We start from the raw sequence: 23,126 nt of genomic DNA on the forward strand, positions 1-23,126 counted from the left end.
GATAGGATTGCGGGGTCTTGGCATAGAAGTTATAAGGTGCTTGTTGAGGCGGCCACCCATGTAGAGGCTGCAGTGCTAGCAATGGGGCAGAGTGGGGAGGAAGCCATCTCGGCGACTCCTGTGACTCAGGGTGTTGGTAGGCCTGTTAAGAGGCAAAGGGTTTTAAACCCGCAACAAGGAGGTCGGGCTAGAACTATCCTTCCAGTGTCGGATTTGGGCTCGGGAGAAAGTAAGTAGAGGGGCATCATTTGTTTCAGATGTGGTCTGCTGGGCCACAAGGTTTCGGTTTGCCCACAGAAGAAGGGGGCAGGGTTAGCAGTTCAACCAGTAGTTGTACCACCAGGATCTTTTAACCAACCGGGTTTTGGACTGATCAAATGCTCAGAGGGGAGGCAGTTGTTGGGGTCTTCATCAGCCCAGATTCTGAACCAGTCTCGTGCTCAGGCACCGCCTACTTGTTGGATGTGTAATCAGCCGGGTCATATTCGACGCTTTTGTACTCAGCCGGGGGCTTCTTTAGGGGTTTTGCAACCTGGCCAGGCTCAGTTTGTTTCGACTGGGCAGGAACAGTATCGTGTTGGAGGACTAGCAGGCCAGATTGCGAAGGCCTCAGTAGAGTCGAGTTCCCAAGCCCCAGTTAGGGAAGTTTGTAGTTGTTCCAGGTGTGGACAGAGGGGGCACATCAGTAGTTCTTGTCCGTGGTTAGTAAGCTCGTAGGTTGTCTTGTGTTTGGAGATGACCAATTTTGGCAATCCAGCGAGGGACGGCAGTGGTGGAAATACCGAGGGATTGGCCTTGTTTTGACTAATCCGTTTTGTAATCGGGGGATTATTGTTTTGTGATCATTTGGTTCCGTTATGTAACCAATGTGTTTTGGGAATGTTGAAACATCTAAACTGTTTGTTTATCTATATATACATATATGCTTGGTTTGTTAATTTCCTCGGATTGGGTGGATTGAGCATTGTGTAGCTTTAAAGTTTTATTGATGTGATAAGTTGCTGTGAGACCATAAAATTTTTGGTAAATGCATTCTTGTGCGTGTGTTTTGGTTTGGGAAAAGTGAGGGCCGTTGAGCTGTGTTTTCAAATTTAGAAGGATCACAGAGGGATGCGTATCTTAATCAGAAGTGCAAGGGGGCGAGAATAGTTATGCTTACCGGTGTTCGAAATTTCACTAGTGTTATCTAATTGATTTTACGTGTGTGAAAGTGATGTTAGTCTACTGTCGCGGGAACTTCTCGAGAAGGTGTGGAGTGTGAAATTAATACTAGATATAGTATGAAATTAACATGGTGTTTTGCAAGGGCATAGCGCATAACCTTATTAGGAATGAGACTTGTACCTTCGTGGTAGGTAACGCTGCCGAATTGGCATACGTACTGGTTAGTTGTTGCGATTGAGGGAGTGTTAGCCTCTACATGAGGGTATGGTTGTTGGCATCGGGGAGTGTTGTATTGTAAACAGTTGGTGCTATATCTCGGGTAGTAGTATATGGGTACTTCCTAAGTTTTTGGGCTCCTTTATTATGATAGAATGTGATAGGTTAGTACCTTAACACTGGTTAGGTCGAGAGATGCTATCGTAAGGATTGATTGGGTGTACAGCCCGTAGTCAGGGTGTGATCCGTGGATGGAGTCAGAGTGGCATGGTGTTTGCGGATAGAGATGTGGATTAATAGTGAGGAGGGTGAGAACCTTTACTCTGCTAGATAGTTAGAAGGGTGAATCCTTGAAAGCCTTGTCGGCGGCTCGTAGTGGTGTCGGGGTTTGGTTCATGATGGTTGCCTAGCGGTAGTTTTGACTAGTGGTTTAGCACGGAGGCTGGGCCTCTGGAGGGTACTCTCGGGATAGGTGGCAGGCAAGATGTGGAGATTTGATGTAATGGTTAGATGTGATGGTTGCAAGAATTGCGCGGTGTTGGCAAGACCATGTGAGAATGAGCGAGGGAATGTGAGATTTGTATCTCAAGTTAATGGAAATGGTACCTGTATGTTGGTTCGTGTTTTGGGTCTTGCTAGTCTGTGAGTCCGTGATGACCCCATTGGTTGTATAGGGGTAGCGTTCGTGTTGTGATTGGTTATCAATCGTTGGGTTTGGGTTGTGAGTGGATGCTGGCAGCATTCTTTGAAGGAAGAGCAGTTTGTGTTCTAAAGTAATGAGTATAGCGTGGGTCAAGGTGGTCCTTCGTATTCGGGATGTTGTAGTTGAGGTTGACCATGTCGGTCTTCGGTCAAGGAAGTGAGCAGGCTTGCTAGATAACCATGGCGGGGGAATGGTGATTCCCTTAGACGCAGTGTTGAGGCGGTTAAATTTTAGGAGATCCGGTGAGATTCCAAAATTTGTGGTTTGTGTAGAGAACTCTGTGGTTAGGGTTAGTGGTTTGAGTGGCACATCAGTGTGTGGGTTACTGAGTGTAGAGTTTATTGAGTCGATGAGTCAGCTCGTCGGTATCGGGTTTTAGGTTGGCATTGGTCACCTTGAGTTTTAGTCTCGTTTGTTGTAGACTTTGTATGTTGATTAGGGAAAACTGAAACTAATCGAACATGTTTTGTCATTGAATCTGACAGTTGGAATAATACATCTTATATGAGTATTGATTGATCATTGTGAATGGTTGGCTTTTATACATTATGTATGTATGATGTTTGGTTTGATATTGATACAGCACTAAAATGTGTATCATTTGTGTATTCAGGGGGGTATTGTTGAGATGAGATGCGCTCTTATGCCTTATGTACTGTTAGTACTGTTGTTATTTCTATTAACTACCATTATAGAAATGTTATATCCTGTGCCGGTTGTGGCATCACTGCGTGAGTGATGGTTGTGGATAGTGCTGTTTTGGAAAGAAATGGAAAACAAAGTTTTTCCCAGTGCTTGGGCCATCTGAGAGTGTTGTTGAAAAGTTGATTTAATTCAAGGATTTTAAAGAATTCTAGATTAATCTTTTTGGTAAATAAACTGTGGGTGACTCTGCGTTTTGGGTAACACCGTATTTGTGAAAAATGTTTACAAAGCTTTCGAGTTTTCAAATGGAAAATGCAGGATTCATTCCGGAACGTTAACGTTGAAAATTTAAACATCTTTGAGAAATGCCTCTTGAACAAGAAAATGTCTTCTTATTGTCTCCTCTAAAGATTTGCTCTGGTCGTGTTATTGAGTAGTGACTTAGCTTGAAGCACTAGTCGGTTATTGGTGAATTGTTTCGGGAGAGGTTTGATTTGTTGAGGCTTGCGGACCTAAGGTGTTGTCGTTTAGAATGTGTTCCCTTGGTTAGTCTTTTCTTGGTGAGAGTGAGTCGGAGGTTTGTTTTGAAAGTAATTTCTTTCCTTGGGGCTCGGTTGTTGAATGCTCTGTGATCTATTGGCCTTGTGTTTTGGCGTACCCTTAATTTCGGGGACGAAATTCTTTAAGGGGGGGAGGTTATAGCGATCCCGGGTTTACCCTTGTTGTACAGTGATCCGGACATGTGTCCGTGGATGTTGGTAGTTGTTTATTATCTTGTTTGCATCCTTTTTACTTTGTATATTGAGTTATAGGATGTGTTGGGCAGGTTTGTTACAGGTTGGTTGTGTTTGAGAGCCTAGTGCTGCTGCCCAGATTTTTGGACCTTCGCTCGAGCGAGGAGTTGGTCGCTCGAGCGAGAGTTGAGTTCGTGTCTGGTGGATCGAGCCAGAGTGGCTTCGCTCGAGCGAGCGATTGCATCTGGTTCTGGACCTGAGAACTGCATTTCTTGGCTCGAGCGAGCTTTCTTCGCTCGAGCGGTCTGGTTTGTTCTTCGCTCGAGCGAGAAGTCTGTCGCTCGAGCGTGCTTCTGGTTGCAGACCTGAGGGTTTGAGTTGTTAGCTCGAGCGAGCATTCTTTCGCTCGAGCGCACTTCTGAGTTTTTGGCTCAAGCGAGAACTTCTTGGCTCGAGCGAGAGTTTTCTGTGTCTTGTCGCTCGAGCGACAAAGGCTTCGCTCGAGCGAGCGTGTTTTATATCAGCGGACAGTAGCGTTTTTGAACATCAGTTTTTCACTTTCTTTTTCTTTCAAACCCTAGATCCGAGACACTCTTTCTCTAAACCTACACTCTCTCTAAGATTTGATCTCCCTAGAGTGTGAATCTAGCCTAGGGCCTTTGTTAAAAAGATAGAGGGCGTTGAGAGCTTCTTCTTAATCTGAAAAAGTTTGGATTTGGAGCACATTGATCTTCGAGTCTTCATCTCCTTTTGGGCTCAAACTTCGAGGTAGGGATATCCTACTCCTCTCTATGGGTTTTGTCTTTAAATTTTAGTATTTTGAGATGTTGGGGTTGGTTTGGTAATTTGGTGAAAGTTTGGAGCTTTTGTGTTATTTTACAAAAGTTGGGGTTTTGTTCATAATAAACCTAGATGCATGTTTGGCATAGAGAAAGGGAATAAATGTTGAATCATTGATGAAAATGGAACCTAAGGGTTGAAATGTTAATTATGGAAAATGACCTAATTACATTGTTTGATTAATTGGAATAATTAATTGTAAGAAATGAGAAAATGAAATGAGATTGTTGAAATGTTGATTGAATATCCATTTGTGCATTTATTTTCTGTTTAGAAATAACTGCTTTGGGCTATCGGTGGAGGATAGTCGAGATTGTTGTAGACAATGCATGATGATTAGGCAAACGGAAACTAATCAATGGAATGTGTCATAGAGTATGACGGTTGATAGAATACATTAACTTCATGTATTGGTTGGTTGGGCATATGATCAATGTGTTTATATGCATTATGTGTAGACAGTTGATAGAATACATTAACTCTATGTATTGATTGAGTGCGTATGTGATTCTGTGTTTATATGCCTTACTTGTGTATGGGAGGAGATGGGGGATGTACTCCACGGTTTAGGGGAAGATGGGGGATGTACCTCTAAACCGGTTAATGGTTAATGGTTAAGGGAAGATGGGGGATGGACCCGGGGATGCAGCTCATATGCTCACCCATTGTAGTATTGGATACAGCTCATATGCTTATCTATTGAAGTGTTGATACAGCTCATATGCTTATCTATTGGAATGTTGATACAGCTCATATGCTTATATGTGTAGTATTGAATACAGCTCATATGCTTATTTGTTGAAGTATTGATATAGCTCATAAGCTTATCTGTGGTGGTAGTGATATAGCTCATATGCTTATCTATTGAAAAGGTTGTTCGATTTGATATAGCACTAAAATGTATATCATCATCATTTGCGAAGTATGCGAGTAGTTTATGTGTTATTGATACAACACCAAAATGTGTATCCACCTTGGATTTCAAAAGTGATCTAGTGATGAACTATAATCTCATCAAATGTTTTGGCCAGAGTACTGAGCCTTGTTTTCAAACTCAAAGTTGAATAAGAAATGGAAAGTGAATTGTAACATAGACTTGGTTGTCATGGAATTGTAATAAGATGAAAATGGAAGTGTAAGTATTGACCACCTATGGTTTGCTAATCGTTTAGGCATTGTTCATAGTTGGTTTAGTATATTTCTGCTGGGCTGTGGCTCACCCTATATGGGAACATCATTTTCAGGTACAGGTAGCATGCACCTCTAAGGACATAGCTTGGGAGGCTAGAGGCGGACATACTTTGGCTGTCTTATTTTCCTTGATTGTATTACATATAGTTTCAAGCCAAGGGCTTAAGGTGTAATTGAGTTAGCACTCTCTTCGTAACCAAGTGTTAACTTGGAAAGCTGTAAGCCCGTAGGGCATTTGCTTTTGTGTTGTAAACATGCAATACTGTTGTAATGAAATACTCTGATGAATAGATGAATGTGAACCTTTTATGTATCAATGTATGTTTATATTGGTGGGTTTAATGTCATTATTTTGAGGGCGTTACAGTTTTTTTTTAAGAAAATGAAATGATATTGTAACTTAATATTTCGATCCATATAGGAATTTCATAATTGTTTTCACAATGTCTATAGATCTATGCTTATAAGTGCTTGTAGGGTCACTTTCGTGAAACTGTCAAGTTACATAATTTATTATGTCATCTGTAAGTAATCAGCATATGACAAAATTGATTAAAACTTTTTATTTGATGTACTTACTTTCTGTATCATTAAGTTGCTGTGATAATATTTGGCATTATTTGAATTTTTCCTTGTAATTTGACTAAAATGTGTGCATGAGATACATTGTTTTTCTTGAATTTTACAACAGATAGGACAATTCCTGTCACGCCCCCAAATTTTAATTACTCGAAAACATTACCAAAAGCCTGGAAATTAGGTTCAATTTTTTTTTTCAAATATCTATTACCCTTGAGTAATAGAAACATAATAATACATGTTCTCTCTCTCTCTCTCAATGAATACAACAATAACAATAATAAATGTCAAGCTTCCACTGCGGAGCTACAAATCAATAATTACAAATATCAAATATTCATTTCTTTCACATCTGCAATGAAATTATACATAAAAGATACATGGACTCCGTAACTCTTCGACTAATCAATCCGAATTTCTCTTCCTAAAAAATAATAAAACAACGAGGGGTGAGCATTAATGCCCAATAGGAATCTCATAGTTCTACAACAATAGCTAACACATAGATAGAAATGATCATGCATGCAGAGTGATACCATATAGTAAGGTGACATTTTGTAAGTTCAAAATATTATACGAAGAGTATCATTTTCTTAAAATTTCACTTGAACCTTTAAGAAAACTCCCTACCATAAATGTTATCTCTCATAATTAGGAAGCCATAAATTCTCTTTGAAAACAAGTACACTTAGAAAGGACATCATCTTAAATTTATTAACCCGGTTCCAAATTATTCCTCATTTCATTTCCATTTTTCCCTTATACTACTTCCAATTACCATACTCCATAACATCAAAATCCAAAGGATTGGAGTTCAAACATAACACAAGAATAACAAACCCTTTTTAATTCGATTTCTCAATTATTTACAAAACAAAACTCATAATCTTCCCTTATAGTCACAAGCAATTCACTGAGTTCATCATCACCAACCCTTAATCCAATTACCATTTCATTTTCCATTCTTTCAATTAATTTCATATCAAATACCGGATCCATTAACAACTCATCTCCATGAGTCACACGCTTTACCGGTCACAAACCGGAAGGAATACGAAACCTCATGCTTTATCGGTCACAAGCCAGAAGGAATGCGGAACCTCACTCTTTACCAGTCACGAGTCGGAAGAATGCAGAACCTCAACATACCATACGCTTTACTGGGGGCTACTCCGGTATTTCAAGCACCACGCTTTGCCGGCTCAAAATACGGCAGGAAATGAACCCCAAGGTAATATCACAATCCATCATTATAATTAGTGGGCAATGCCAACACATCTTCCATTATTTCCGTAACACATTAGTTCAATACACATCTACCATATATTAAAATTTCATTCACATAACAAGTACACAATATGTTCCACCACCTTATCCATTATCCATCAATTCATTCATGGTTTTTGTTACAAAAATATAACAACACATCCATAGAGGCATAAAGATTGATCTTTAAAGGGGTTCAAAACTCTTAGGTTCAAACTATTTCTTTACTTTTCCATATTATTATCAAGTCTTCAAATTTAATTTTTATAATACATTGATTATCAATTACTATCCAAGGTTATAAATTAAATCTCCAATATTAATTTCTTTGATACAACTCCTTCGTATAACACCATCATATTTCACAATCTCCCATTTATCATTACTTACACTTATCTTAACCCAACCTAGACTTAACACAATTTTAACATAACTCAATGCAATTCAACATAACACAATAAAATTCTTAAATATTCACTTCATCATTTTATCAAAAATCTCATATCATCCATACCATTAACAAATTTATTTACCCAAATTTTGTTTCATATTATAACATAATTTAAAATATCAACAAAAAGAGTTCAATCGCAAATTTTACATAAATTTCCAACCACTTCCAAAATGCAATTAAACTTGTATATGTATAATTTAACACCCCAATTTCATAATACCACTTTCAATTTAAGCAAAACTGTCTTCTATTTTCATGAAGCAAACTAGAGTTTTAAGAGAAATTAACACCCAAACAATTTTTATTCCAACTCTTCTATTAATTATACACCCAATTTCATAAGCCCATAATCATAACCCAACAATTAAACCCCAATATTTCAAACCATAAACCCCCAATCTCATGATTTACCACAATACACTTAAAAATATAAATTTGTGCTTATATAAAAAAAATATCCCAAATCTATCTATAAATGAGAGTATTGAAGGAGAATTAGAAACCCCTACTTTAAGGATCAAGAAAGAAAGCAAAGCATCAAGAAGAATCCTTCGCAAATCCAAACTTCAATCGGTAGAAGAGTAAGATCTTCAAGCCTTTTTCATTTTTTGGTAAGAGATCTTGGCCAAATCTTTGAAAAATGGAAGCTATTTGGGTCAAGAAATCAAGGGTTTTCGGACTTAGGATGAGGGAAAGGAAGAGAGAAAAGAAAAGTGGAGAGAATGATCTAGAAAAGCACTTTTTAAGTTGTTGAATTCGCGCAGTCCGCTAGAGCGCCACTTTCTATGCTCAAGCGCACTTGCTTCTAGCACAGATACCAAAACTTCAAACGGATATAACTCTCTTACCCGAACTCTGTTTTAGGTCGTTCTTGTGTCCAAATTAAAGCCCTAGAAGCAAGATTTCCAATGGTTCTAGCCTCACACCAAATTCAAAGTGTGGAAAAAGAAAAGGGCAAACGAGTGATGGTTGTTCATAGGAAAATTATCCGAATCAAAATTCTTGGTTCACTCTTATTTTACCATTATGTTACCACTTCGATCAACATCTCAAAATGGAACAAGGAGACTCCAAATACACTAATAAAAATGTCAGGGCAATCTCACTTTTTATGCTCGAGTGACACTTTCTGCGCTCGAGCAGCCTGCCTGCAAACACGCGAGATACTAGGAGCAACAATTCTACGCTCAAGCGCTACTTCTTGCGCTCGAGCGGTCACTTGGACAGGCTGTCACAGTCTCTCCCCCTTAGAGAATTTCATCTCCGAAATAGCATTTGTTCTCAAAACAATAACAAAACATAGTAACAACCCCCAATATAATAATAAGGCATGACAACAACAATATATATCTATCAACCCTTAACAACATTCAATTACACCTCATATCAATTTTAAACCCAAAAGTACAAAGTGTTACAATTCCTACTTCAGCTCATCTAACTTTACTTGGAGAGCATGTTGCAATAGATTTTCTATAGTTTTTGTTCCACCATTTTCTTGTTTTTCTTCTTACTCACCATTATAAGCCATTGTAATAAAAAGATTTTGATGAGTAAGAGTTTGAGGTGGTATCATATTGTTATGAATTTCAGAATCTATTTTCCCTCAATAATGTGATTTTTTCTGTAAGGAAAAAAAAAATACAATTATTGTCATGATGGAAGTATTTTGCAAAGTCTTGATTTGTTATTGAAAGTATCGGTTGTGGACACTTTTTTGTATGACATGTATGCATATATGTATTGAACATAAGTTGATAGGAGAACAATAAATAATTTCACAATTTTTCTTAGCAAATGTAACTATTTACTAAAGCAATACATGTTAAATTAAAGTATGAGATGGTAATATAGCATTACAGATTGATAATGCATGAATACAGTAACATATATAAATTTACATTTATATTTATATATGTAGACATCTATATAATAAGGGAGAAGGATGTTTGAAAATGTCTAATTTATCTTAGAGATACATTTTGATCCAATGGTTTAAATTGTCTTATGTGAGGGTTTGTGGTGTTTTGTTATGAATTGAAAGTGAGGGTTTGTGGTGTTTTGTTATGAATTGAAAGTGATCTTGGTTATGGATTTTTTTATTATGATTCAAATTGGTTGTAGTCATGAATCTTTGTGGTTAAAATTTTAGGTACAAACCATACGCACCTTTGAAAGGTGTCTATAGTATCACTTTCTTACAGTTTAATATATATTTCCGGTAGAAGCTAATACAATAGGCATCATTCCCATAATTTCTTAAATCTTTCTAGCGGGAAAGACTATGGTACACACCTCTCAAAAGGTTTCTACCATATGCACCTTATAATTAAAGAAGAAAATGGTATAACTTTATATTTAAAAAAAAAAAAAAATTGATGACCGAACATCACATGAGGCTTAACCGAAGATCTTATGAGTCATAATTAAAATAATATCACAACTAAAGAAGAAAATTCTTTATAACTAAAGAAAAAAATGGCATAACTAAGGTGTGTATGGTAGAATTCTCCAATGCAATTATTATCAGTATTATTGTCTTTGTTATCAAAATTTTACGATTCACAATTCAATTTACTATTTTTTTTGTAAAATCAATACGAATCTATAAGTGAGTCTATTTTAGAAGTGAATCTATGATGAATCGCACGATTCACTAATTGATTCACTTTTTACTATTTATGCAATTCTTAAAATTATCGTGTCCTACATATGTCAATTATTTTTTCTCCATCTTTTTAGTGAAAATGAGATAATATAACTTCTAATAATGTTTAGTACTAAAATAACCAATATATATACATGATTTATTATCATTTTGGTAATGAGGGAATTTTTAATAGAATCCAATCAAATTCAATTAGACCTAACATGTTTTTAACATTTGCTTCTCATTTTTATCTATAAAAAAAATAAATTTATATAATAAAGGAGAAGGGTATTTGAAAATGTCTAATTTATCTTAGAGATACATTTTGATCCAATGGTTTAAATTGTCTCATCTCAACTTCAATGGTTGAAATGTCTATATTTCCCGCCCAAATGCTCTTTGAGCATCAACGGTTGAGATCAATTACCATCAAGATCTAATGGTTAGAAAATCTCTCTATCTCTCTCTCTCTCTCATCTCCTCTCTCTGATTTCAATTTTTGAACTCTCTCTCTCTCCTCTCCGTCACAGGTACTCATCTCCTCTCTCTCTCTGATTTCAATTTTGAACTCTGTGTGTGTGTGTGTGTGTGTGTGTGTACTTGCATCGGAGCCCATCCCATGCGACGACCACCGACCACCTCTCCTCTGTGTGCCACCCTCTCTCGACGACACCACTGACGACCTCCTCTCCTCTCACCCTCCTGTTTTGTCTCTCTTCCCTTGCAAGGTAAACTAGAACTTCCAACTTTTGCAATTCATGATGTTTTTGTGGGTTTGGTTGTAAAGTTGCAATTCATGATATTTTTTTGCTTGAATCTGAATATTTTTGTGGGTTTGTAAAGTTGAATCTGGATATTTTTGTTGAATCTGGATATTTCTGACATGTGGGTGTTTGGTTGGGTTGATTTTGAAATGAGAAATGAGTTTTCATTTTTGAAATAGATTTTGAATTTGGAAATTTTCATTTTAAAAAAGTTTTGGGTCTGAAATGAGTTTCACTTGATATATATACATGTATAGTCCAGTGTATAAAATTAATGAAGGGTTGGAGATGTTCTTAGTAAAATGTTTAAGACCCTAAAATATTTTCTCTAAATTTAATACATATTAGGGGTTGGGTCTTGGTTGATTCCAAACCTAATCAACAACAACATATAATAGTACAAAGTAAATACTTACCAGATCTAAGTATATTTAGGAGTATCCAACGTTACTCAATAAAAACTTACCAAATCTAAGTATGTAGAGATGTTCAAAGTAATTGGAGAAATGATTTGTTTAGGTTGTATGATGCATTTGAATCCAAAGAATGTCAAATTAAAGGGAAAATTTCCAATAAGTCTTACTTTCCCATGAAATGTCTATTAGGTCTTATTAACACTTGAATCAATTCTCTCAACTTAGTGCTAACATGATTGAACAGGAAATTCTATGGGGAAAAGAGGATTTAACTGGTCAAAATTAAACTGTTTTGATGTATGTTTTCCCGTTCTTGATTATCAAGTTATCATTTATGTTTACGGTAACGTTTACGTTTTCAGTTTATATTTACAAAAATTTTATAAACTGGTTTTTGTTTATTTTTAGAAAAACATAAACTACAAACGCGTTTGGTAATTGATAAAATGTTTAAAAAATTTTAAAAATATAAAAAAGAGTGAAAAATGGCAAGTGGTGGCAAGTGGCGGCAGAAGATGGTGGTGGAAAGTGGTAACAGTGGGTGGTGGGTAGTTGGTGGTGGTGGGTGGTGGCGGGCAGGTGGGTGGGTGATGGTGGCGAGTGGTGGGTGGTAGCGAGTGGGTGGTGGCGGTGGCGGTGGCGGGTGGTGGGTGTTGGTGGTGGTGGCAGGTGGGTGGCGGATGTCGGGTAGTGGTGGGTGGTGGCGGGTGTTAGTAATGGGTGGGTGGGTAACGGTGGCGGGTGGTGGGTGGTAGTGGCAGGTGGGTGGCGGATGGTGGGGGGTGGTGGGTGGTGGTGGCGGGTGGGTGGTGGCGAGTGGGTGGTGGGTGGTGATGGTGGTTGGGTAGGTGACAGTGGCGGGTGGTGGGTGGTAGTGAGTGGGTAGTAGTGGTGGTGGTGGTGGCGGCGGCGGCGGGTGGTGGGTGGTGGTGGCAAGTGGGTGGTAGTGGCGAGTGGTGGTGGTGGTGGTGGTGGGTGGGTGGCTGACGGTGGCGGGTGGTAGGTGGTAGCAAGTGGGTAGTGGTGGCAGGTAGGTAGTGGCGGTGGTGGGTAGCGGGTGGTGGTGGCGGCTGGGTGGGTGACAGGTAGCTGGTGGTGGTGGGTGGCTGGTGGTGGATGGTGGTGGCAGGTGGCTGGTGAGTGGTGATGGCAAGTAGGTGGCGAGCGGTGGATGGTAGTGGCGGGTGGTGGGTGGTGGATAGCAGGTGGGTGGTAGTGGTGGTGGTGGTGGTGGTGGTGGTGGTAGTGGCAAGGGGTGGGTGGTGGCGGCGAGTGGGTGGCAGGTGGCGGGTGGTGGGTGGTGGTGGCAGGTGGGTGGTGAGTGGTGGTGGCAGGTAGTGGTGGGGGGTGGGTGGTGGGTGGTGGTGGTGGAAGACGGTGGTGGAAAATGGTGGCGGGTGGTGGCTAGTGTTGGGTGGTAAAAAAAAAAAAAAAAAATGAAAACTCAAAATAGAAACACATTTTTTGTGTTTTCATTTTTTGACCAAATTTATAAACTAAGACCACTGATTTATAAATAAAATTTTTTATCAAACAAGTTTTTATTTGAGTTTTTTAAATTTTTGTAAATATAAACAGAAAATTGAAAACGTAAGTGTTACCAAACGGCACCTTAACTTTCATTAGTTGTTAATGGATGTAGTTATATTGAATTTATTGACAGTATATTTTGTGTCATTTAGCAGGTTCATGTATAGTCCAGTGTATAAATTGTTTTCTTCTCAGGTTCATGAAACCCCATATTTCACCTCCTCTCGTTTCATATATATCTATTGGGTTATAATTTCTACTGGGTTTTGTTTGTTTTGATGTTTTTGTGAAGTTTAAGGTGCCATTCATGGGTACTCTGTTTCATGAAATTAACTGTTCTGTTTTCATATCCCTATTATATAGAAAATGGGTATAGGCTGATATGTTGCATTTACTTTCCTAAGATTTGAATCGGAGAAAGAAAGAGAAACTTTTGTAGTGGAGAATAAACAGAAGATATTTGTAATGGGTTTGTCTTCAATTGATTGATGTTTGGTCCTCTCACTTTCTTTTTCTCTCTCTATCTCTTTGAGGAACATGTATGTGTGTTTACCTAATATTTGTTTGGGTTCAGGAATTTGCTTACATTAATTATAATTTTGATTGAATTAGCTGGAAATTCTATTAGGTAGTTCCAATTATATTCTTAACAATAAAATTTGATGTTATCTGCCACTTTAACAACAAATTTAGTACATCACTAAATTTGTCTTTCTTAGGTTAATAAAAATCCCGGTGGTATAATTCCAAAGGGAATGGTTACCTTACGCATATGATTTTTTGCTTCCTTTTTTTTTCTATAATTTAAAAAAAAAAAATTCTATTAGCAGCCATGCCTATGAGCTTTATATCTTAATAAATACTACTCAATAATCATTTTTGGCATTTCAATTTCCCATGGGATTGAATTGTGGAGGTGCTAATATGAACTTATTCTTTTCTTTTCTTTTCTTTTCTTTTCTTTTTTCCCTCTCCTATAGGAACATTGCTTAAGATTGGCATAGTTATGCTTATGTTTCTTTTTTAAAAGATATATTTATGAAAATGTCTATGTTACGGATGTGTTGTATAATCTTTGTAAGTGTGTTTGGATCGTGGATTTTGATAGCATTATGAAAAGATAGAGGAAAAGAATGAGTGAAATGTGAATGGAATATAAACTAAATTATTTCTCTATTTTTCTTTCCCTTTCCAAATCTCTATCCAAATTCATGATTCAAACACAGCGTTACCATTAAAAGAACGTAAGAATGCAATTCCAAATGTTATTTTTTGTTGTCTATTTTGACATATGTAAGTCGTGAGTATTGCACTTTAATTCCATTTGTTGAACAAAAATATTTCAAGTAGCTCATAATGCTTTGAGTTTTATAGGTGAATGAAATTGCTATTCATCATGGTATTTGCAAGATTTGGGTATAAACCGGTCACCAACAATATGACGCTCTAATTTTGACTATTCAAGCCTCTCTATCATGGTATGTACAACATTAGTTCTATGCGACACATCAATGGTGTACCACACATTAAAGTAGGTGGTCCTTCTAATAAAATTTTCTCTTTTCTCCAAGTGACAGGTGTTTAAGACAATTTCAGTCTCATATTCAAGTTCGGAAATTTTCGAATCTCTTCTTCTATAAGGTTTCACTTTAATTTTTCTTTTTATTTTTTGAGATTGCAGAGTACTGGTTGGTGTGCATGGTTTATTATTTATTTTAAATTTATTTTTTTGGTATTGCAGAGCACTAGCTGTTGTGCATTGTTTGTTATTTAATTTTGAATTCTATTTTCTGGATTGCATAGCACTGACTGGTGTGCTTCATTTGGTGTTTGGTAATTTTATTTATTTATTGTAAAGTATTGATATATGTACAATAGCTTTGGCTGGTATTATTTGGTAACGAATGAATAATGAAAACAAAATATTTTTTATTAAACAACAAATATATATACCTGTGCCTAGGGGTTGCTATTTTTAATTGAGTTCTGTAGTATGTGTGATACAAGGAAAATTGTTGGAAATGTTTTAAAAACAATATATATACCCGTGCCTAGGGGTTTTTATTTCTCAATGTCTTAGTTTTTGGTATGTTTTTCGATAAATTACATTTGTATTCAACTACATTTTGGTCTCAATAATTATTTACATCGTGCCTTTAGGGACAAGCATACCTCTTATTCTTCCATTTTTCCACTTCTCCTCTCATTATGAAAATCATTTAACACTAAGGTAAATGACGGGAAGTGAGAATTGTTTTGAGGATTGCAAAAAGTCCTGAATTTATGGAAACTTTGACATATAATTAAGATTGCACAATTAATACTTTTTCATAACTTGCTATTTCATGTAATGAATTCTTTTTCCTTATTTTTGTTTGTTTGTTTGTTTGTGTAGTATTAGATAATTTGATAAGCATGAAGGGATTGAATTAGTTTGAAATCAAGTAAAACTTCATGATTTCTAGGAAAGCCCTGAAGATCTAAAGAGGTATTGTGAAATTCATCTGCTGAAGACCTTGACTAGATTAAGTTGCTTTTGTTTATTAAACTCTATCTTTCATTATGTATGTGTTTGGGTTTCTCTTTCTTTTTTTGGGTTTGTGTTCTATTTCTTTTTTTGGGTTCTATTTCTTTTTTATTTTCCTTTTTTTTTTGTGTTTTTTCTTCTTTTTTTTTGTTTGTTTGTTTTTTGTGTTTTTTTTTTTCTGTGCATTGTTGCTAATAAAATCTCACATTGTTGTGTTCAAAATACCACTTGAAATTTTGTTGAATGCTTCTTGAGGACTTTTTCTACAAATTAGTTTGGCCCCTCTTCATCTCCTCATTTCTCTCTAAACTTGAGAATTTCATTATAGGTATTTTGCCTATTTTGGTACAGTCAAACTCTTTTATTTTGTATCTTTGTGCATACACCATGTTCTGTAAAATGCTTCAATTAAAATAGTTTATTTTCTTTTGGTTAAACCAGTTACTTATATAATTCAACTTTTTTGTTGGTCAAATAGTGAATGAATCTATCATAACAAGCCAAATAAATGATTAAACAACCTTTCCTATAAAGAATTTGATCAACAGTGCGTGAATGCTCTAATTGTTTGTAATGTCTATGTTATGATAGAATCATATAAGCTATTAAATTACGATAGATTCAATCACTATTTGGGGGGAAAATGTAGATTCACTCACAATACTTGGCCTATTATGATATCTTCTTTCAAATTGTGAATGATATATTATTTGGGGGGAAAATGTAGATTCACTTACTTTCCTATAGAGAGTTTGATTAACAGTGCTTGAATGCTCTAAGTGTTGGTAATGTCAATGTTATGACAGAATCAAATAAGATATTAAATTATGATATATTCACTCACTTTTTAGGGGGAAAATACATATTCACTCACAGTACTTGGTCTATTACGATATCTTCTTTTAAATTGTGAATGATACCTACCTTGGATATTTGGTTTTTCATACTTATTATGGGAATGACCAAGAAACTGATATATATATATATATATATATGATGGACACACACAGATGGACATGAGTGATGACCCATCACTACTGATTGTCCTATATATGATGCAAAGGACTCCCACATTGGGGACACACTAATAGACCTTCTTGAAATTTCTTTAGCTTTACCATTCTATGTCAATAACTCAAATTTTTTTTAATGCTTTTTAATTTTCCAACAGTGGCTTCAAGACCCATCGTTCAACACCAAAACAGAGGTATTTTACATTGTCTCTTGAATTTCCCTTTCTCTGCTCTTGATCATTGTTGTTGGTTGATTATGTTGTTTGGATTTGTTGTTTGAATTCTGAATCCTGAAGGATTTGTTGTTTGGATTTGTTGGTTGATAATATTTTGTATTACTTTTAAGATTTCATGTACAGCACACACTGCTTCCCTTTTGCAGGCTTTTTTTTAATATTGTTGCACTTCTATATAGAGTGGTAAAGAGTAAATGACACAGAAATTGATCCTAGCAGTGACTGATGTTGGTGAATATCGGTCTGTTTGCCTCTGTAGGAATCTGATTGCTACTTGCTACTCTGCTGGTGCTACTGCTGAAATAACAGGCTAGGGCAGTGGCTGTTTGTTCCTTTTGTGGGATATTCTGTTAGCTGTTTAGATGTTATGTGGTGTGAAACGTAAACATGGCCTGGTTTGGAATTTTACCTTATGGAGAGTTTTAAAAAAAAAATAAGAAAGAAAGAGTGGGACGGTAGAGTTAGAATAAGGGGGGAAATGAGAACGTAGAGACTTAGTGTCACGCCCTCAAAATGATAACATTAAAACCCATCAACTTAGAGATGCATAGGTATAAAAGATAAATATTCTTCTATTCATCAGAGTAGTTCCTTACAAAAGTATTACATTTTAACAACAAAAGCAAATGCCCTACGGGCTTACAGCTTTCCAAGTTAACACTTGGTTACAAAAAGAAGAGTGCTAACTCAATACATATTAAGCCCTTGGCTTGAATTTACATGTAATACATCAAAAGAAAGTAAACAAACAATCTGTCTGCCTCTCGCCTCCCAAGCTATGTCCTTGGAGGTGGCATGCTACCTGTACCTGAAAATAATGTCCCATAGAGGGTGAGCCACAGCTCAGTAGAAATACACTAAACCAGCCATGAACAATGACTAAAAGATTAGAATTGATAGATGGTCAACCCAGATACATCCACTTATATCACATTCGATTTCATGACATTAAGTCCATGTTACATTTCATTTCCCATGTCCTTTCCAATTTTGATTTTGAAAACAAGGCTCAACACCTAGCCAAATAACTTAATGAGATTTAGACTCATCTTTAAAACACTTTCAAAATTCATGAGGGATACACATTTTAATGCTGTATCAATAACACATAAACCATTCCCACACTTTGCGAAAGATACACATTTCGGTGCTGTATCAACATAACATAGAATCACGTCTATATTTTACAATTGATGACGATATACATTTTAGTGCTATATCGAATCAATTCAAACACTTCCATAACTAACACTTGATACACATTGTAGTGCTGTATCAATGTCACACAAAATCCGGTTTAGAGGTCCATCCCCTATCTTCTCCTAAACCGTGGAGTACATTTCCTATCTCCTCCAACACAACACATGTATATAAACATAGATCATATACAATCAATCAATACATAGAATTAATGTATTCTTCCAGTTGCTATATTCAATAGCATACTCAATCGATTAGTTTTAGTTTGCCTAATCATCATGCAGTGTCTACAACAATCAAGACTATCCTTCACCGATAGCCCAAAGCAGTTATTTCTATACGGAAAATAAATGCACCAAATGGATATATAATCAACATTTCAACTAGGTGAGCGATGAACGAATCTAACTACACCCTTTAATCCCATACACCTCCAATTCCAACATTCTCAATTTAATTCCTCTTTTCTTCAAATTAATTATACCAATTAATTCATCAATGTAATTAGAGCATTTTCCATAATTAACATCACAACCCTAAGGTTCCATCTTCACCAATAAACCAATATTGATCTCATTTCTCTATGTCAAACATGCATATAAGTTTATATAAACAAAAACTCCAACTTTTATAAAATTACACAAAGGCCCAAACTTTCTCAAAATTACCCAACAACCCCCAACTCATCAAAATACTAAAATTCAAAGACAAAACTCATGAGAAGGAGTAGGATATCCTTACCTCGAAGTTAGAGCTCAAACGGGGAAGTTGAAGAAAACCAAAATGCTCCAAACTCAAAGATCCACGGATCAAAATGGAGCCCTCGACGATCAACACACTTTTTACAAAGGCCGGAGGATAGTGAGACACTCTAACTAGATCAAACCCTAGAGAGAAGGGAGTTTCTAGAGAGAGGAGCTCTCAAAATGTCTTTTTGGAAAGTAAGAGAGAGAGAGAGAATATAGAAAGTGATTTTAAAATGCCCAGCTGCTAATTGATATACGACATTCCCGCTCGAGCGGAGAACACAACGCTCGAGCGTCAAGAACAAAAAACTAGGTACGCTCGAGCACAATAAGTCCCGCTCGAGCACCCAGACACAAGAATAAAGTACATCCGCTCGAGCGCGAAAAGCAGTCCGCTCGAGCGTAGATTTCCCCCTCCCAGAACTTACACCAAAAGGTACTACCCGCTCGAGCACTAGAGTACCCGCTTGAGCGCGACCGCTCGAGCGTAAAGAAACCCGCTCGAGCGTAAAAATCACACCTGCAGAAGTTTTGCAGGGACACGAAATACTGGGAGTGTGCAATATCCGCTCGAGCGCAACAAGGCTCGCTCGAGCGGAACAACCAAAAACCTGGCAACAAGATTTTAGACCAAGGTTCAACCCATCTGTTCGAAACATGCCCAACACATCCTAAAACTCAAACAAATGGAATTAAAGGACGACAACAAGATAGATACAACTACCAACTCCACGGAACCGAGTCCGGAATACAACAGAACAGTAAAGGGACAACCGGGATCGCTATAACCTCCCCCCCTTAAAGAATTTCGTCCCCGAAATTAAATACAAGTTTTTTCAAAACAAGATTTTCTCAATTCCCAACATTATCACAATGTAAATTTTAACAATTCGACTCATTACCGGTCATCTCATCTCTTTTCAAGAGGCAGTTTACAACATTTTCCACAACATGCATTATAGTTATGCATTCCCTAAAATTCCACAAATTTCAATACTACATTCCACAATTCTATATCATATTCAGCACTCATGATATATTTCCATTTCTACAATACATCCAACATATGCAATGTTACATTAAACTTCCATTTTGAGGCAAGTTTCAAAATACTTCCATTAAATCAAAACATAAACCATGTTTTACAACCTAAGATATATTCAATACTCTTAAGGTTCAACAGTATTACAAAATTACCAAAGCATGGTTACACATCAACAAACAAGTCCGGATATTTCTCGCGGACTTCTAACTCACGTTCCCAAGTGGCTTCCTCCACTCCATGATGTTTCCACAAGACTTTTACCAAGGGAATGGTCTTGCCTCGCAGGACTTGATCCCGCCTATCCAAGACCCGAACTGGCCTCTCCTCATACGAGGCATCCTCATCTACCTCCAAGTCGGTCCAATCTAACACATGGGACAGATCTGGCTCATACTTCCGAAGCATACTCACATGAAACACGTCATGCACTCCGGACAACTGCGATGGTAAAGCTAAACGATAAGCGACCTCCCCAATCCTCTCAAGGATCTTAAAGGGACCGATAAACCTAGGGGATAACTTCCCACTCTTCCCAAACCTCATCAAACCTCGCCTAGGTGATATTTTCAAGAAGACATGATCACCTACCTCAAACGCCAAAGGCCTCCTCCTACGGTCGGCATAACTCTTTTGGTGACTCTGGGCTGCAACAAGCCTCCTATGGATAAGCTCAACTTTCTCCGTCATCTCCCTGACTAACTCCGGACCCAACAAAGGTGCATCACCCACCTCGGCCCAACACACTGGAGACCTACACGGTCGGCCATACAAGGCCTCAAATGGTGCCATACCGATGCCAGACTGAAAACTGTTGTTGTAGGCAAACTCCACCAATGGCAAGTGCCTCTCCCACGTCCCACTAACGTCAATGACACAACCTCGAAGCATATCCTCAAGGATCTGAATAGTACGCTCGGACTGCTCGTCAGTCTGAAGATGATAAGCCGTACTAAAGGTCAACTTAGTGCCCAAGGCACTCTGCAAACTCTGCCACAACCTAGCAGTAAAACGAGGATTTCTATTTGAGACGATCGTCACTGGGACCCCGTGCAATCTCACTATGTCCCGAATATACAAGTCGGCGAGACGATCTACTGAATCTCTCACGCGCATAGGAATGAAGTGCGCCGACTTAGTTAACCGGTCTACAACCACCCAAATGGCATCACTACCCCGCTGAGTCCTCGGAAGACCTACAACGAAGTCCATAGTGACATGCTCCCACTTCCACTCGGCAATAGGCAAGGGTTGCAACAAACCTGCTGGCCTCTGATGCTCGGCCTTCACTTGCTGGCAAGTAAGGCATTTCGATACGAAAACATCCACATCTCTCTTCATACCCCGCCACCAAAACTGGCGACCCAAATCCCGATACATCTTAGTGCCTCCCGGATGCACCGCAAGGCGTGAATGATGGAACTCTCGGAGTACTTCCTCTCGGCAAGACTCCGGCACAAACAAACAGTCTCGGTATCTCACAATCTGGTCGAGATACACCGTTAAACCCTTCTCAACTTTCTCGTTGGAGATCGTCTCTCGGAAGGACTCCACCTCAAGGTCACCTCTCTGTGCCTCTAATACTCGGGTCACAAGTGTAGGCTGCGCAACAACAGAAAACAAGGCCGCAGCCTCAATAGATTTGCCAAGAAGCAAATCAAACTCACCAAGTGCACCCAACATCTCCCATTCCCGGATGGCTATACAAGCTACATCACTAATGGATTTCCTACTGAGGGCATCGGCCACAACATTGGCCTTTCCTGGGTGATAGTGCAACTCAAAATCGTAGTCCTCAATGAACTCCATCCATCTCCTCTGCCTCAAATTCAAGTCTCTCTGTGTAAACAAATACGTCAAACTCTTGTGGTCCGAGAACACCTCGAACCTCTCACCATAAAGGTAGTGTATAGCGATCCCAGGTTTACCCTTGTTGTATAGTGATCCGGACATGTGTCCGTGGATGTTGGTAGTTGTTTATTATCTTGTTTACATCCTATCTTACTTTGTATTTGAGTTATAGGATGTGTTGAGCGGGTTTGTTACAGGTTGGTTGAGTTTAGAAACCAAAACTAGTTGCCCAGATCTTTGGCCTGTACGCTCGAGCGGAGGTGTTGGCGCTCGAGCGTAGATTACATCCATCCAGTATCTTGTTGTGCAGTGTTGTGATCTCGAGCGTAGGGTTGGGAGCTCGAGCGGAGGCCTGGTTCTGCAAAAGTGCTGGGCGAGTGCATTCTGCGCTCGAGCGGGAGGTTGGCCGCTCGAGCGGAAGTCTGTGAGTGGCCGCTCGAGCGGGGTGTTTTACGCTCGAGCGGAAGACTGGGTTTAAATCCCGAAATTGTGACTTTTCAAATCACTTTTTCACTTTCTCTTCTCTCTCTTACTTTCCAAAATCACCATTGTTGAGCCTCTCACTCTAGACTCTACCTTCTCTCTAGGTTTTGATCTAGTAGGAGTGATTTACTCACCTTTGGCCTTTACAAAAAGGTTGTTGATCGTCGAGGGCTTCATTTTAATCTGAAAATCTCGGGTTTTGGAGCACGTTGGGTTTTGTCGTCTTCTCCTTTGGGACTCCGAATTTGAGGTAGGGATAACCTACTCCTCTCTATGGGTTTTGTCTTTAAATTTTGGTATTTTGAGATGTTGGGCTTGGTTTGGTAAATTTGTGAAAGTTTGGGGCTTTTGTGTAATTTTACAAAAGTTGGGGTTTTATTCATAATAAACCTAGATGCATGTTTGGCATAGAAAAATAGAATGATTGTTGAATCATTGATGAAAATGGGACCTAAGGGTTGAAATAGTAATTATGGAAAATGGCCTAATTACATTGTTTAATTAATTGAGATAATTAATTGGTGAGAAATGAGGAAAAGAAATGTTGATTGAATATCCATTTGTGCATTTATTTTCTGTTTAGAAATAACTGCTTTGGGCTATCGGTGGAGGATAGTCGTGATTGTTGTAGACAATGCATGATGATTAGGTAAACTGAAACTAATCAATGGAATGTGTCATGGGACTTGACGGTTGATAGAATACATTAATTGTGTGTATTGTGTGATTGTATATAGAACCAATGTGTTTATATACGTTATGTGTAGAGGAGGAGATAGGGGATGTACTCCGCGGTTTAGGGGAAGATAGGGGATGTACCTCTAAACCGGATAGGTATTGGGAGGAGATAGGGGATGAACTCCGTAGACAGAGCTC

This window comes from Camellia sinensis, chromosome 10, assembly GCF_055761805.1.
Source record: "Camellia sinensis isolate YWXY chromosome 10, ASM5576180v1, whole genome shotgun sequence".
Classification (NCBI taxonomy): Eukaryota; Viridiplantae; Streptophyta; class Magnoliopsida; order Ericales; family Theaceae; genus Camellia; species Camellia sinensis.